Below are 19,189 nucleotides of genomic sequence, written 5' to 3' on the forward strand. Positions count from 1 at the left end.
GAGTCATTGGACACTCTACCCATTCCGCATCACAATACGCCCGTAGCTGTAGGTCACCTGAGTGTGCGAACAAGATTCCTTGCCCGGACTCTGCTTGAGGTACTTAAGAACTCCCAGAGCAGCTTCCCAATGCAGTTGTTTCGGTGATTGCAAGAACTGCGAGAGGATATTCACCGAGTAACGTAACTCTGGTCGTGTAATAGTCAAAAAAATCAACCGACTTATAAAACGCCGATAGCGTTCCGGTTCAAGGAACGGTTTACCGGAATCCTCCCGAAGTCGATGCTGCTGCTCCATCAGTAATAAGGATGGATTGTTGCCAAGCTTTCCACATTCGAATAAAATATCCATAGTGTATTTCATTTGAGACAGGAAAATCTCATTGGGCTTTCGAGCTACCTCAATCCCTAGGAAATATTTCAACAACCTAAGGTCCTTGATACGAAATTGTTATGCCAAATAATCCTTGAAGGCCGAGCAAGCATCTGAATTATTACTTGCCAATATCATGTCGTCAACATAGATCAACACAACGAATGAGATATCTCCATGAAATTAAGTAAACAACTAATGATCTGCCTCCGATTGTTGAAAGCCATATGCAATAAAAGCGGAAGCAAACTTGACATAACAATTGCGGGAGGCTTGCCGAAGTCCTTAGAGCAATTTATGTAGATGACAAACTTGACCACTAATATTCGATTGAAAACCCAATGGCAGCTACATGTACACCTCCTCATCGAGCTCTCCATGCAGGTAAGCGTTATGTACATCAAGCTGGTGAAGCTCCTAATCACGAGCAAGAGAGATTGCGAGTAGACAACGAACAGTAAACAATTTGGCTACCAGAGCAAATTGACTGTCCATTACAATTGACTGTAACCCTGTTCAAGAAAGAAAATGGGCCTGTGCAGTTATTCATAATTGGTTCAACTTCATTGATTTGCTAAATTATCTAGAAAGAAGGGAAAATGAAGGAATTATGTCAAACATGGTCTGAGCGTCAAAGTTAGGGAGGCTGGTTAAAATGTCGAATGAATGTAATAGCAATGAAACGCGACGTAGAGAGCAACAGGGCATTATTTAGATAGAGATGCCTAACAGAAATTTCACTATGAACATTAATTGGATTGGCTATTTAAGCACTAATCTATATGGCAAAAAGTGCAAGAAAGAAGGATCAGAGAATTTACCTTTAGTATTCTGCCAATAGTATGGTGGAATAGACTAATAAGTAGCACCAGTATGAGCAAGTGGAATCGCAGTGCTGATAATTTGAGTAGCCTATTCATGGCAAGAAATTCAGCCAGAACAACGGCGAAGGCAACACCAACCTTGTCGTCAAATTGCATTTACAGGATGAGAAGTACCATCAGCACAAAGAGGACATCGGAAGAAGCCACATGGCGGATATCAGATAGGAGACATAGGAAGGAAAGAAATAAGAACAATAGAGAGTAAGAAGAAAAGGCATAGAAAGGAAAACGAATGCAGATGAAGATACATGAGTTTTAGAACGAGAAAGTAATAACATTAGATACTATGACTGTTGGCAAAGGGAGGCATTTGGCATTTGCCAGCCTACAATAGGTGGTGGGTGAGGAGGTTCACGCATTTGTATTTCTTTCAAAAAAAAAAATAGCAATAAGATAATTCTTTGGTGTAGATCTGAATACGGTAGATAAGACATAGTACAACTACAGATAAAGATAGCCTAACTCAGACAGCAGAAAAGTATATTACCATTTTCCTGGACTCTCATTTTTCTATGTCATCCTTACATCTGCATTTCAAGCCTCAAACTCTTCTATGTTCATCATAGGTGAAGGAGAGAATAAATGCTTATATTCTATGCTGAATATGGCAAGATCTCTATAAAATTGGAAAGCTTTTTAATCAGCTCAAAAGCCTAGAATAGACAATATAGGTGCATGATGATATAAGAACCTAGAAAAGACGGCTTATTCTAAAAAAAAAAAAAAAGAAAACTCGTTTTACAATATAAATCAACCAGCATTCTATTTAAATCAACCTAGCGTTCACAGACAAAACCTTTAGAAGGAAATGGAGGCGTGATGATATAAGCTTGAGCAGATATAAGAACCTAGAAAAGACGACGTATTCTTAAAAAAAAAAAATCGTTTTACAACATAAATCAACCAGCATTCTATATAAATCAACCTAGCACTCACAGACAAAACCTTTAGAAGGAAATGGAGGAGTGATGATATAAGCTTGAGTAGTTATAGATCCTAAGGATGCAACGGTCAAAACGGCATGTGTAGACAGCCCATTCATGGTAACATTGGCATTAGCACACAGACCCATAGATCCGTCCATTTTAGGCGCATTCAATCTCAATAAGGATTAAAACCAAACTGTTCAAGAGGCAACATGTAGTTCTTAGCAACAAGATCCTCTAGGATTCTCCACCGCAATTCTGTGAATTCCATAATTTAATTATATTATTAGTAAGAAACAAAGATTCATTATACTTATAAGTAGGTTACAACAATGCGACAAGATTTTCATTTATGAACTTTTGACGAATTAAAATAACACCATTTCATAAAAAAAATGTATATAAAAGGCAAGAGACAAACCATTAGGAACTTTCTTAGCAGACTTCTTGTGGTCGTAATTACGACGCTACTTGAAGTACATTGTAAAGACTCTATATACTTAAATCTATCTGAAATATGAACATGTCAACTCCAGCAGCTCGACTGAACATTACCAATAATGGATGGAGGAAAAGAAGTGGGCACATAAAGATGCTACGAAGGTAGAAATGAAGAAGGAAGGAAGGTTGGAGAATGGGGTTGGACGCAATTCGTAGGTTGCCCGTGGGGAAGGGTTAGACAGATTTGGTCGGCGCTTTGGGGGGAAGGGGGGGAAGTGATGCGGTAGAAGACCTGACAAGTCGGTATTTGGAGAAAAATAGGTTATGACGACCCTATTTCGAAGGAAACGGCCTCCGGAGCAAAACTCACCGCTTTGCCGTGATTTTTCGATATTTAAAGCAAATTCCATCGTCTATGGCTTCAAACAGGTAATTTTTTGTTAATTAGGGTGTTTTTACAATTTTAGAAAAGTTTAGTTCTTTTTATACAATTTAATTTTTCTTAAACCCTATTTAAGAAACGCGTAAGCCCTAGGGTTAAAGCCGTCGTCTTTTGGATTATCAATAAAATTCAGAGCTTTCGTGTTTTGTCCAATCTCGGATCGATTCAAGTTTGATGCCTATTTCCTGGTATTCGTAGAATCAACAGGTATAAAAGGTCGTAGTTCCGGTATTCGTGCGCGAATCAACAGGTCTGTGATGGTTACTCGCATTGTACGCTGCGTCAGGAAGGCAGGCAGGGGAATATATATGAAACAGAGTGTTCCTCTAAGGCGAGGAGGCACAATGAAATCACAAGTCAGTTTGCTAGGCCTTTGTTATTTTAAGTACCGAAAAGGCCCAAAAAAAAAAAGTGAAAACACACGAAGGAACTTCTCCCTTTTTATATAGAGTAATAGATTTATGACCGGCAATCACAATTTAGTAAATAAATCAATATATATATAAAATTAAGCTAGCACCAAGTTTCTCCATGTCTTATATAAAGTGGTCGCACCACTAAATTGGGTAAATTTTTTATCAGTGAATTTGATATAACTAGATCACTGACTTCAGGGAAAAGGAAAATATCAAGTTATACTCCAGTAATAGGATTAATTTAATGTAAGATATCCCGAAAGAGCTCTTAAATTTTCAACTTTCGGATCTTGTATTCTGATACCTCAATTTCTGATCTGTGTATGCATTGTATGACATCTGCAAACAGCATTTATAAGCCTCATTAAATTTAAAATTTAAAAGAAAAAGGAAGAATAAAAATTTAAATAAAGATAATTCTCAGTACGCAACGCGGGTGCATATCTATTAGTATAATACAAATAAATGGATATATATGCAAATATATTAGACAGTGATGTGCCCGTAACTAATAAAGTAAACTGTGCATGCACGGGAAACCCACCTAGTATAAGATAAATAAACATCCATCTAAACTTGAATAAGGAAATATGTGTCCTACTCCACATCCATGATCCATGCATGAAATCTACACACTGCTTGCGTGTTTCAGCTATAAGAAGCTTTTGAAGGATATCATCGTTCACATCAGTGTCTTCTGAAATCATGTACGTTCTATTTCCTGGTGTTCAGAACATATATCATGTATTTAATTTAATTGGCTATTTATTCCGTTAGACTGACTTTTAACTGTAGCCCTGAAAGTATGAACTCTTGCAATTTTGCCCCACAGCTATCTCTTACTTTTCCAAATTTTCCCTTTTATTCAATTTTTTTCATGATTATTATATATCCGCATAATCACAGTTTCAAATGGAGATTTATTCTTTCATTTTCTTTTTTCTAATATACAATCCACATTACACAATAATGTTTAATATGAAACATTTGATAAAGCAATTGATATTATATATAGTGCATGTGCAGCATACATGCACAATACTAATGTTATCGAGATAATATTTACAGACAAACACAATGGACGAAAGAAGGTGGGGGAACAAGTCCTATATTACCTATCAAAAGGGGATAAAAACCAAAAAAGCCAACATCAATCAGTTCATGTAACAGGTGGTGATTATCTTCGACTAGGGGCACCTAAAAAGTTTAATTTTCGGGGCCCTTTAAACATGGTTGATGCATCACAGGTTATCCGGCGATCGTCAATGAAGTGACTTGTTAAATGACGGGTACGACAGTTCAGTAACTTCATTACTGGCATGAAAATAACTGGATAACTTACTATTCAACCTTAAGAAATTTAATTATTTTGTAAATTATCATACACAAAATGGGTGAGAAACCGAAAACCTTGTTTATAAGCTCCTTATATTAACTACTTATTTAAACGTACATCTTACATGTAGAATGTAAGAACTACGGATTTCTCAGATCTCACACTTTCGGCATGATCTTGGAAGAGAGAGTTGTAAAAATCACCCACTGGGACGAAACTTGATAGAATTAATACTTTAGCTTTGTATACATAATCCGTTTTTAATTACTAGCTCCTCGGGCAGTTGATCATGTGAATGAAATAGTGACTGCAAAAAATAGCATATTATGATGTTCATCATCAGTACGCATTAATGTCATTCTTCCCTAGCTAAACTTTCTTGTGCATGCAAAAATATACTAGCTTGCCTTGTAAGGGAAATGAGAGAGTACCGTCTTTAGGAACTTTAATGTTGTGGGCCATGTCCCCCATCTCCATGAAATGGACCTCCACCCACATTTCCTAGATCTTCATTATAATCATTTGGCAAGTGAAATTTAGATATATATCACAATTGAGAAATCAAAATCATGCTACATACCAAGATGCAATTGGACTAATTTGGATAAAAGAGCTTGCATAGGTTTTTGTGAACTAATTAATCTCCAAAAGTGCCACCCCATATATCTCTTTCGGCTAGCTTAATTCACGTCCTAATGTGAAGAAATTATCCAACTGAAGACAAAAAACTAGAAAGATGCAAGTTTCTTTTGGTGAATCAAAATAGGAAAGTATCCCTTTTATTAGATTTATTGAACATATATTTTTAAATCATTTCTCATTATTTTTATAAATCAAGATATGTCCAAATTCTCGAAGTAAATCATCAGATTGGTCGTTCAGTTGCGTAAAAAGAGGAATTATAATCAGATCATATACGCGTTGATTTAGTTAGTTGCAATCTAATTTCATGGAATTATCCAAGTTGGTATTTATTTATTTATTTACTTATATGAACTAATATTTTTTTAGTTTCACAAACACCGATGGATCCATTAAAAATTTACAGCTTCAGCAATCCCTCTGATTCAATTCTAAAACTGGTAACTGATTATATTGAACCTATATATATTATAAGTTTGATCAATTTAATAATTTAAAATAGTATGAGATATACACAATAAAACCTGAATATATAATTTAGCTATAAATTTTGTGAATGTTAGTTAGAATGATGCAGGCACAAGTTTAAAAGGAATTTGATGGATAATGATGTGCAAAAGGTCTTTCTATTATGATAATTTCACTCTTAAAAGTACTACAATTTCATCCACTTTTTGTAGTTTTGTCACCATGACAAATTGTCATGGTAGAATTCCATAATATATATATATATATATATGGAGGAAAATCATTGGGTAGGAAAAGTTTACGTTGAGAAGCCAATTTGCCAATGTCCCACACTAGACAAGTACGACAAAATGAATGGATAAGGGGAATTGGGTTTCACCACTTCTCTGCTTAAACTTTTGGATTTATAATGTCGATGCATGCAACAAACTTTTTGTTTTCCTTTTGTTTTCTTTGTTATATAGCTAGAGTTTGTTTGTGTATAGAATAGAAGAGGGAGATGAGTATACTTAACTGCGTGCGACTGCTTGGCCAGCTGTCGAAGGAAGAAATCTGTGCCCGTACACATCTTCTGTAAAACATCACCAATCTCCGTTGATAACAAATATAAAAGATATTACTGATATTTAAGATAGAATAATTAGAAGATATTCATGACACTTATTTACTGATATTTTGATCTCATCCATCCATTATTTACATATTTTACCATAGTTTTCTAATCTTTTACATTTTTTATTTCATAATTTTCGCCTACAATATTATACCACTGTTCTCGAATCTTGCCGCCACATGTACCAATCACATTCCGCCATGTTACCCATCATCGTCACATTACCAAATTGGACCATAAAAATCGATTTTTTTAAAAAAAAAAACATGTGTAATATAAGCCGGGCATGTTAGTGGCACGTCATCGACATGTAAGCGGATTTTAATTTACATACACATCGACACGTCAATGACACGCCATCGACACGTAAACGACCTTCTAATTTTATTGTACTTTACATGTAACCCGATGAATTTGCGATGCCATTGAAAGGTTTATGGACAAAAATATTGTCTTTAATACTAAAAGGACTAGAAAAAAAAAAACTAGCATTCCACCATTGTTGAATTTGCCAATGAACAATAGAACAATTAGAAGATATTCACGCTTATAACGACCCAACCCATGTTAGCTCAATGTTTTGATATGTAGTTTTGAATCGGAATGTTGATATAAAAATCAAGGAAAAGTTAGTTCTCTTCCATATTTGCAAAATTCATTTCAGTAATCCCTTGTATGTGTTAGAGAGAGAGAGAGAGAGAGAGAGAGAGAGAGAGAGAGAGAGAGAGAGAGATGAAGAATAACCCCTATCGAGAAGACTACGGGCGCCAAAAGCCAGCGGGGGGAGGTACAGTAGAATGATAGCGAGAACCGTAAAGATCCGAATAGCCACAAACAACGGAGTTGCAGTCGTAAATGTTGCAGCTTTCTTCATCGATCCTTCCTTCTCCTCCTCTACCTCTCTATATCTCTCTTTCTCTCTGCGTGTGATACGATCAGTTGGATTCGACTTACAGCTCTATACTAGCTCTACGGGGTTTGTGATGATTCGATATTATATAAGCTGGGATCTGGCTTGGTCAATAATTTTTATAGGTTGAAAGCTGCGTGGATCATCTGGCTAGATAATCAGTGGGCCAAGAGGTTTGGTTCATGAAGTCAAATTAATTGAATATGATATTTGAAAGTCGCTATAAGCGACGGGCAAAATTTAATGCAATATGCTTCAAAGTCTTTAGCGTGGCTTCAATTATCTTCGTGGAAGCATCACGAGAAGATAAAATTTCCGAGGTTCCTTTGATTTTTAATTTGCTTATTCATACAACTACTAAAAATTAAGGGATTACCGAGGATGGTTTCCTCGGTAAATCCCTCAGTAACTTCGTGTTTTTATTGAAAAAATACACCAACTACCTCTCTCATGTCTAACTTGCATTTTTTAAGTCTTGAACCCAAGACCTCCCACCCCCTATTTGCCCGTCCCGCATGCCATCTCCTTAACCGTTAAGTTACCAGCACTGTTCTTATCATTTCTCCACACTTAATTATATTTGTATTACTTGTCTTTATATTTTCATTTTTAAAAAATCAAAAACTTGTAATAATAACAAATTTGCATTGATAATATATACATTTAATAATAAATTCAACATTATTTATCTATGTAATGCATGTGATATTTAATTGAAAATAACCACATAATTATTTGACCGATTTAAATAGATTTTCATGTAACATAATCGAGAATTTTATAAACTCTCCCTTACGAGTTTGAACATGCTTTCCACTACTATCTATTTTGAGGTTTTATTTCTAATACTATTTATTTCATTCATTCTTTATTTTTAAATTTTCATGTACAATATTAAAATGGTAAGTAACTATTAAATGCATCTATTTATGACTCATGCTCCGAGCATAAACATAATTTTAGTTATAATTTTTTTGCGCTCCAAGCGTAAACATTATATTTATATACTAATATATATTTTTTTGCAAAAACTCAAAATTTTAAATATTCAAATTAATTAATTTCATATTTACTATAAATATTTAACACTTTCAATCCTAATTTAAATTAATTTTATATTTAACTAAAATATAATATTCTCTTCGAGAAATATAATTTATATGTGATATATATCTCTACAATTATCATTGTAAATAAAATATTAATTTTCTAATTTGATATTATTATTTTTTTTACTTTTTATTAGAAAACGTTGAACTTTTTAATTTATCGACAGATTTTCCCTCGGTAATATAACCGAGAGAAAAATCCCTCTGTAAATTATTTTTTTAAAAAAAAGATTTTAACTTTACCAAGGGATTTTTCCCTCGGTAATTTATTTTTAAAAAAAATAAAATTTATTTTATTTTACCGAGGGAATTACCGAGGGATTTTCCCTCAATAATCCCTTGGTAATTTTTCCGAGGGATTACCAAGGGAATTTTACCGAGGGACACAATCCCCTGCTAAATCCTTTGGTAATCCCGGTATTTTTAGTAGTGTACGATCTATGGCAGTGGACATCTTAACTAAACATATAGGTCAATTTTTTTTCTAAGACTTTGATTCTTGCTCTTGGCCACGAGAGAAGTGGATTACCAATTTGGACTGACCATCTATATATTTAAAAATATATATATTAGATAAATAAACATCGGTTGTAATCTTGAATTTGCGGAAATATATTTCCTACGACTTCTCTTTTTGATAAGTATGTTATTACGGGACTATGGGGATTATGGGATCCTCTTTTTATATATGGACATCTGTATATTAGGATAGTCTAAAATTATTTAGCTAGTCTGACATATTTAGTCCAGAGAATCCCGTAGATTTTCTTTTGTTTCCTTATTTTGTAGGGCTGATGTGCCTATTTGTATTCGGTTTTGCGTATCAATGAATTCAAGCTTGAAGCTGCTAATCGTATTATATGTCCTACCACATCTCATCCATGCATGAAATACACATTGTTTGCACGTTTCAGAAACTTTTTTGTGAAATGAATATCCAGGATTTTGTATATCTGAGTGGAAATCCTGATGTTCATGAGTTGTTGGTTACTGTTCATCATTCAACGAACCTGAAGAAATGCATTACTGTTTTTTATTTTTATTTTTTAGAGCATTACTGCATGGTTATTTAAAAAAAATGACAGCACAGTATGAAATTCATAATTAGAAGAGAATATTTGCAAATGTTCGAGACGAATTTTATAAAAGTTGGTTTGTATTTTAAAAGAAGGACAATTTTTAAAATTATTAAGCCCTTGAAAATTTTTAAAATCTGAAAATTAAAATTTGAATTACTCATTCTCCGTTAAGTACGTAGGGGCAAAATATTACTCGAGTACATGTGAAAGAGCTAAACACAAGTCATGTCCGTCCACTCTTGTGGATTCTATCTTCTTAACTGGATCTCCAGAACGTAAGGATAGGGTCAGAAAACTAAGTAATTAATTAAGCCGCAGCAAAGTCCACGGTGCATGGATTTTCTCGGTTGACGCAAGTAAAAGCGATTGATCAATTGGCCCCAATGAGAGCGAAAGGAGTGGAATCGGTCCTCCTGGAAAAACATGGTCCACGTAATACTGAATCCCCCCGATGATATGCGGTGCCAAGCAGTGGTCTCGAATTTACATCTTGGAACTTTGTATCGAGTCCCCTGGAAATATTCCATGGGGATCGACCATGTACGAAGCACAGCGATTGATCAATTGGCCCTAATGAGAGCGAAAGGAGTGGACTCGGTCCTCCTGGAAAAACATGGTCCACGTAATACTTAATTCCACCGATGATATACGGTGCCGAGCAGTGGTCTCGAATACCTACACAAACATGACGAGAAACATCACGGTGATAGACGCTCTTAATAATTCGTCCATTATTCTCCCTTGTGAATATGCAGTTTTATTCCTCACACATTAGGAGTGTAAATAGTGGTCAATGAATTCAATAGAGAATCATAGAGGGTGTAACGCAAGAGCTGAAGGTTACAAACCGAAACTCTTCATCAATCGAGTGGCGAGTTCTCATGACAGATCATTGTTAGCTACTATGAGAAAGTTATTTCAATGAGATTATTTATTTCAAATGACATATAATTGTTAGCTATTATGAGAAAGTTATGCCAATAAAAATGTGAAAGGTAAATAAAAATAGAGGAAATCATGTTGATATATGAAAGAAAATATATCAATCAAGAATTTGATATTTGGCCGATGCCCTTAGCATAATGACAATTTAATGTACATAAATTATCATGATAAATATGTGTATTAATTAATTTACTATCAAAGGAATGCTCGTTTTAGATTACATAAGATATTACCAATTAAATTATATAGACATCAAATATTGCCCTGTTAAATTACTCGTATCCCTTTATTAAATATTAGAATTTATATTGCATTGTATTGGGACATCGGTCTCCCTCGTAACCAAAAAAATGAATTCAATAGAGAGAGATGGGTTCTAAATTCAAAACGGAACCCCATGCTCTTGGGCTATGTTTGGTCGCGAAGATGAGATGGGTTCTGAATACATGTTATAAATATAGTGTTTTTTTTCTTCAATAATCCATGAAAGTGGTTTTTTCTCGAAAGGTATGCAAGTTAATTTTTAGAAAATTATAAATATAGACATCAAATATATGTAGAAAATTACGTAAAATATTACCTGTGAAATTATATAGACATCAAATATTATCCAGTTAAATTACCCGTATCTCTTTATTAAATATTAAAATTTTTATTTTATTGTATTAGACTATCAGCATCCCTTATAACCAGAAAAGAAATGAATTCAATAGAGAGAGGGGGGTTTCGAATTCAAAACCAGACCCCATGCTCTTGGGCTATGTTTGGTCGCAAAGATGAGATGGGTTCTGAATTCATGTTATAAATATAATATTTTTTCCTCAATAATCCATGAAAGTGGTTTTTCCCCGAAAAGTGTGCAAGTTAACTTTTAGGAAAAGTGATGAATTATAACCATCATTTTAGAATCCATTTATTTATATCTTACTCATTAACATTAGGGCGGCAATATATATAATTTAGAAAAATCCATATATACATATATATTAAGGAAATGGTTTGCATTGCAATTTTTTGCTTGTTCTCTTGGGAAATTAATTATTGCATATATATATATATATATTTTCACATATTTCATTTGTTTTTATTTCAAATTATTTTTCATTCTCCTAATCTTTTCATTCTCATTTTAGGGGTTCTCTTTTCTTTTCTTTTTTGTGAAGGGTTCTATGTTTTTGCATCAGAAGAAAAACACCACCTCCCCTAACCAAAAACTCTTCGGTGCTTAATTATTTTCATGGAAAATTACGAAAAACAGTAATGGATTAACGAATGAATGATTAACTGAGAGATCCGAATGAATTATATATTTGTGCGAGTACTAGCAAGCTCCTTCTGCCTCTTTGGGTAATACTAGTTGAAGTCCTTGTGCATTAATTGCAAGTGGAGCTCATCTTTTGTTGAGAATATACCAATTTAAAACAATGTAGAGACATACAAAATAGAAATACCAATTAGATAATTCCTTAAAATCATAAAATAGACTTTATCTTAAGAAGAAAGTCAACTTTTTAATTATTAGTCATTAATAAAATATCTAAATGCATATTCTTCCAATAGATCCTAGAGACTTTTGGCAATTGGACGATATATAATTAGACTTATTATAATTACATTAACTCTAAAAAGAATAGAAATGACAAAAAAGAAAAACTCAGTATATCACTGAAAAATATAATTATTTCATTTCTTGAACTCAATAGCATATTCTCTTGAAAACTTATTTTTTAGATTAAATAAACATAAATGCGCATCTATTGTAATTTTAGTTCGATCTGGAGTGCTGCTATAGCTAATATCTCTTTCGGATAGCTTAATTCACGTTCTAATGTGAAGAAATCATCCAACTGAAGATTAAAAAAAAATCGAAAGATGCAAGTTTCTTTTGGTTAATCAAAATAGGAAAGTATCCTTTTTATTAGATTTATTGAACATATATTTTTAAATCATTTCTAATTATTTTTATAAATCAAGATATGTCCACATTTTTAATCCAAATGTGTTATGTATTTATGAATAACAATAGAGGAGTTTGACGGATGTACGTTGAGACTGTTGAAAATCATTTGGGAGGAAACATCTATGTGATAAAAAATGGACCACAACATGTCTATTCAGCAACCTATATCGTCTATATAAGATATATAATTTGCAAGTATATATTTATTGGGAAAAGGAAGACTAGGAAGGCTAGTATACGTAACTGCGTGCGACTGCTTGGCCAGCTAAGGACGGAAAAGGTCCTTGCAGATGCACATCTTCTGCATGACATCGTTGGTAACCATCAAAAGATAAATATTTAGTAGACATTAATGAAATTGAAAAGAATAATTAGGAGACGCCCATATGGCTTATAATATTAAAATTATAACATATGTGCAAGAGAGAAGTCAAACAAAAATATATAATCCATCATTCCACCCAAAGAATGACGCAGCGTACACGCAAGTATCCTATCACAGACACATCGATTGGCCCACGAATACCAGAACTATGACCTTTTATATTTGTTGATTCTACGAATACTAAGAAATAGGCATCAAACTCGAATCGATCCGAGGTTGGACAAAGCACGAAAGCTCTTAATTTTATTCACTTATGAAAAGACAACTGCTTTAACCCTAGGGCTTACACGTTTCTTAAATAGGGTTTAAGAAAACCTAAATTGCATAAAAAGAACTAAACTTTTTTAAAATTACAAAAACACCCTAATAAACAAAAAAATTGCCTGTTTGAAGCTCTCAACGATGGAATTTGCCTTAAATATCGAAAAATCACAGCAAAGTAGTGAGTTTTGCTCCGGAGGCCATTTCCTTCGAAATAGGATCGTCATAGCCTATTTTTCTCCAGGTACCGACTTGCCAGGTCTTCTGCCGCATCATTCTCCCCTGGGTGGAGAGAATTCGACCTCGAATCGTCATCGTCCGAGCTATCACATATGTAGGGAACCAGGTGCTTCACATAAAATATATCGGCAGTACGAATGTGGCTGGGAAGTTTAAGCCGATAGGCGTTTGAATTGATCTTCTCAATGACCTCCATAGGACCAATCTTTCTAGCAGCGAGCTTGTGGTAGTGACTGGCAGAAAATCGGTCCTTCGTAAGGACAGCCCAAACAAAATCGCCAACTTCAAACTCCACATGCCTTCTCCTTCGATCAGCAACAGCCTTGTATTTCATGGCAGCATTCTGCAAATTATTCTGCACAGCCTCATGAATCGCCTGCAGCCCGTGAACGAAGTCAGCCACCTTACCATGAACCCTGGTCTTATCTGGCACGGGTAACAAATCAAGGGGTCCCCAGGGAGTAACAGAATAGACCACCTGCAAGGGACTGAAACCAGTGCTGCGATTAACAGCGTGATTGTGCGCAAACTCTGCCTCACTTAACTTCTGATCCTAGCTCTTCACATGCTTCCCTACTAAACCTCTCAACAGATTGCTCAAGGACCTGTTAACCACTCCTGTTTGTCCGTCTGTCTGCGGGTGATACGCTGTACTGAAGTTCAGCTGGGTGTTCACCATTTTCCAAAGGCTCCGCCAGAAATGACTCAGGAAACGGGTGTCCCTATCAGACACAATAGAGACTGGCAGACCATACAGACGGTATACCTCCCGAAAATACAACTGAGCAACTCGCACAGCATCAGTGGTCTTCTTGCACGGAATAAAGTGTGCCATTTTCGAGAACCTGTCGACGATCACATATATAGAATCATTACCTCTTTGGGTACGGGGCAAGCCGAGGACGAAATCCATACTGATATCCACCCATGGCTACGAGGGAATCGGCAGAGGCATGTACAACCTCGCGTTAGTTGCTGTACCCTTGGACACTTGACAAACCTTACAGCGTTGCACATACTTCTCCACTTCTTTACAAATTATAGGCCAGAAATACAATGACTGGACCAGCTGCAAGGTCCTGTCTCTTCCCACATGACCCTCGCCGTGTAGCTGCTGAATAATGTGGGCTCGCAAACTACAATCAGGGTTATAGAGCTGATTTTTCCTGAAAAGAAAACCATCCTGCAACACGAATTCCGTTCTTTCTCACAGAAAAATAGGGGTTGACATCAAGCAACTCAGCAAAAGAACTAAAATCAAGTACCTCAACTGTCATCCTGCTCAGAATGCTACGCCTCCGACTAAGAGCATCAGCAACGTGATTAGTGACTCCGCTCTTGTGCTTTACCACGAAAGTAAAACGCTCCAGGTAAGCTACCCATGATGCATGACGAGCTGACACCTTATCTTGGATATGGAGGTGCTTCAAGGCCTCATGGTTGGTGCACAAGATGAACTCCTTGTGGAAAAGATAATGTCGCCAATGCTTCACCGCTTGCATTACAGCATAGAATTCCACGTCGTATGTGTTGTATCTCACTTTCGCCCCCGTCAGCTTCTCACTGAAAAAAACAATTGACTTGTTGTTCTGGTTTAAGACTGCTCCAATCCCCACCTTCGATGCATTAGAATGCAGCTCAAAGGGCTGCTAAAAATCCGGCAGGACAAGAATCGGGGCGGTCGTCAAACGCTCATTAATCTTCTGGAATACCGTTTTTGCCCCTTCAGTCTACTCGAATTTGCCTCCCTTCATGCAGCAAGTTAAGGCAGCCATAATACTATTGAAATGGAGTATAAATTGCCTATAAAAGGAGGCTAACCCATAGAAACTCTTGACTTTAGTAATGCACGTTGGTCTAAGCCACTGCCTGACTGCCTCGACCTTGGACGAGTCAACCCTCAAACCATCAGCAGCAATAACATAATCAAGAAAAAGAACTTCTCACCTCATAAAAACACACTTCTTCAACGCCGCATATAGTTTCTCGCGTCGAAGGACAGAGAGGACTTCGCGCAAGTCGGCCAAGTGTTGCTCGGGGTCGGCGTTGTAGATCAAGACGTCATCAAAATACACAACCACACACCGACCAATGAAAGGGCGTAGAATCTGGTTCATCACTCTCATGAACGTACTCGGCGCATTCGACATCCCAAACGGCATTACCAGTCATTCATATAACCCTTCCCTAGTCTTGAATGCGGTCTTCCATTCATCTCCAACACGAATCCGAATCTGGTGATAGCCACTCTTCAAGTCCAGCTTCGTAAAAATCTTGGCACCACTTAGCTGGTCAAGCAGATCATCCAAGCGAGAAATGGGAAAACGATACCTGATCGTTATCTTATTGATGGCTCGACTGTCTACACATATATGCCATGATTCATCCTTCTTAGGCACTAGAAGTGCAGGGACAGCACACGGGCTCATACTCTCCCGAATAAACCCTTTCGAGATCAGCTCCTCCACTTGTCTCCTTAACTCTTCATGTTCAACCGGGCTCATCCTGCAGTGTGGTCTGTTCGGAAGGGCCGCACCAAGCTGCAGGTCGATATGGTGCTGGATATCCCGCAAGGGTGGTAGACCATTTGGCAGCTCCTCAGGAAAGACATCCTGAAATTCTTTCAAGATTGGTAAGGACTCACAAGATGTAAGACCCTCCTCCACAACCTCCCTGCCCACGAAAGCAAACATAAACTCTGCATCATGCAACTCCTCCTGAAATCGAGCAAGGGACAGCAAGTTAGTTGCGGTAACCGGATCCGCAGGTTCGGTCTCAAAGGCGCCCCAATCCCTATTCGGTACCAGTACAATCTTTATTTCCTTATGCGTGAAGTTGTACTTATTGGTCCGTCCATCATGGCTCTCGCGCTCCTATCAAACTGCCAAGGCCTTCCCAACAAGTGACACGCGTCCATCATGACAACATCACACCACACATAGTCTCTATACCGGGAGCCAATAGAGAAGGTAACCAGCGCACGCTTTGACACACTCACTTCACATCCTTTCTTCAACCATGCCAGCTTATACGGTTTGGGATGTGGCTCATTTCGCAGGCTCAACTTCTGCAGGGCCTCAACAGATACGATGTTCTCGCAGCTGCCCGAGTCTATCATGAAACGACAGATTCTATTTTCGATGGTGCAGGTGGACTGGAAGATGTTGTTACGCGACCATTCTTCGTCCGTAGCTCTCGGGGTCATACACGACCTCCTCACCGCCAGATTGGGCACTCCATCTCCTGTCACAATCTCTTCCTCCTCGTCAAACTCTACCTCTCCATCGCCTCCATCTACATAAACTGCATCATCAGACAAATCTTCTTCAATAAATATCGCCCTTTTTTTTCCCCTTTTCTGCATTCAGATTGTCGATGCTCGGGCTCTCCACACTTGAAGCATTTCGGCCCGCTACTGCTCGGCCCAATGTTGGCAGGCCCCGTGGGACGTCCAGGAACAACACCACTACCGCCAGCTCGGGTAGCCCCACCGGTTCCTGCAATGGCAACACCTCCACTGAACATCTCGCTGCCATCTCGCTTCTGCTGTCTTTCGACAATCAGGGCTCTCTGACGGGCGGAAGACACGTTAACAGGGTCGAACAAATTAACCGTGTCCTGTAGCTGCATTCTCAGTCCGCCAATATATCTGGCCACCAGCTGATCCTCGGTTTCCTGAAGCTCATTACTAGCAACCAACTGGAAGAACTCGTTGGTGTATTCATCCACCGACCTAGTGCTCTTCCTTAAGTTCTGCAGGCGCTGGTACATGATCCTCTGAAAGTTATAGGGCAGAAAGGTAGCCCTCATCTTTTTCTTCATCTTTTCCCACGACGTGATCTTAGGTTTGCCCATCCTGCTGCGGGTAAGCTTCACCTGCTGCAACCAAGCCAGTCGCCCTACCACGCAACCGAGTCGTCACAAGCTGTACCCGCTTAGTCTCAGGTACCCCCCTTGAACTCCAAAACCTCTTCTACCATCGCTAGCCAATCTAGAAACTCTTCTGGCTGCAAGCCCCCATGGAATTCGGGAATATCGGTCTGAATGCCCGTCTCTTATCGCTGCCTGTCTTTCTCGATTGGGCCCCATTGCTGTCTTCGTGGAATATCAACAAAGTAATTCTCTCCTTCCGACCCCTCTTCAGTTTCCTCTCGATCAAGGTCGGAATTCGGATTAGGGTTTCTCCGATTCTGGTTTTCCATAAGTGTAGCCATCTGGTGAGTTAGCTGCTCCATCATACGATCCATCCTCTGCTCCAGATGTCGCAGATTGTCACGGTCATGAGCATCTTCCACACGATCCCTCCTCCTGGGCGGCATCGTTAATCCAAGATCAACCTGGCTCTGATACCAACTGATGCAGTGTACACGCGAGTAACCTATCACAGACCCGTTGATTCGCGCATGAATACCGGAACTACGACCTTCTATACCTGTTGATTCTACGAATACTAGGAAATAGGCATCAAACTCGAATCGATCCGAGATTGGACAAAGCACGAAAGCTCTGAATTTTATTCACTTATGAAAAGACAACTACTTTAACCCTAGGGCTTACACGTTTCTTAAATAGGGTTTAAGAAAACCTAAATTGCATAAAAAGAACTAAACTTTTGTAAAATTGCAAAAACACCATAATTAACAAAAAAATTGCATGTTTGAAGCCCTAAATGATGAAATTTGCCTTAAATATCGAAAAATCACGACGAAGCCAAATCAGCCCATTAAGGAATAAAGTTCTCTCAATGTAGAATTTTCAATTCACAAGACTATAACCCAATACCTTTTTTAAGAATAAAAAGCATCAAACTGCTTTAACTAACACATATTAGTTATATATATATATATACATATATAAAAGTATGAAGCTCAATATTGTGTTTCTCGATTTTTCATAATTCCCATTTTATCCTTCAATGTATGTAGACAATTATTATAATTTATATTTTATCCATTTGATATATTTGGATATCCAAGAAACTCTATCAATTCTTCCAATGTATTTAGACGTATTTTCTATGAATATTTCGATTATGATAAAACACGATCCTTTGTAATAGTTTCTAGTAAGAAGAAAGTTATATCTTGTAATAATTTAGAAATATGATGAATCGATGTCTTTTTGCTGTGTTGTGATTTGCCCAGATATTTTATACATCATAGTATAAAGGCAACGTCAAATTATGTTCAATGGTGGAACGTTAGCTTTCCTTAGTCCTTTTAATATTAGAGACAATATTTTGGCCCATAGATTTTTCAATGACTTCACAAATCCATCGGGCCACATGTAAAATACAATAAAATTGGAGGGTTGTTTACACATTAATGGAGTGTTGTTGACGTGTCCATAAATTAAAACCTGCTTCCATGCTGATAATGTATCGCTAACGTGCTCGGCTTATATTAAACTGATTTTTATGGTCCGGTTCGGTGATGTAGTGAAGATGGGCGACATGGCGGAATGTGATTGGTACGTGTGGCGGAAAGATTCGGAATAGTGGTATAGTCTTGTAGGGAAAAATTGTAAAATAAAAATGTGAAGGACTAAAAATAGTAGGGGCAAAATATGTAAATAATTAACATATGAGATTAAAAATTGGTGGGATCTAATGGCTGAAATAATATTCTATTATGGAACACAAATTGGGGTCCCATTATAGAATCTACCAAGTAACAAAACCTCTTTATAATTACCACCATGATATTCTTTTTTTTTTAAGCTACGAAAGTGGCCCATGAATTTATAATGAAATTGAAATAC

The 19,189-nt window shown here is 37.1% G+C and overlaps 1 long non-coding RNA gene across 3 annotated transcripts; it reads right to left on the reverse strand.

The window, feature by feature from the left end:
• Positions 1-356: 356 nt before the first annotated feature.
• On the reverse strand, positions 357-7,623 carry LOC116202241. 3 transcript variants are annotated; one of them, XR_004156030.1, is made up of 5 exons: positions 7,285-7,623; positions 6,442-6,498; positions 5,249-5,324; positions 1,194-3,820; positions 357-906 (listed from the first exon to the last, which is right to left on the reverse strand). It is a non-coding gene; the product is annotated as an uncharacterized LOC116202241 (long non-coding RNA). The 3 variants fall into 3 exon arrangements; XR_004156029.1 differs by having other exon boundaries at positions 359-884; XR_004156028.1 differs by lacking the exons at positions 357-906; positions 1,194-3,820 and adding an exon at positions 4,802-5,124 and having other exon boundaries at positions 7,285-7,542.
• Between the last annotated feature and the right edge of the window lie 11,566 nt (positions 7,624-19,189).

Source organism: Punica granatum, chromosome 4, assembly GCF_007655135.1.
Source record: "Punica granatum isolate Tunisia-2019 chromosome 4, ASM765513v2, whole genome shotgun sequence".
Taxonomy (NCBI): Eukaryota; Viridiplantae; Streptophyta; class Magnoliopsida; order Myrtales; family Lythraceae; genus Punica; species Punica granatum.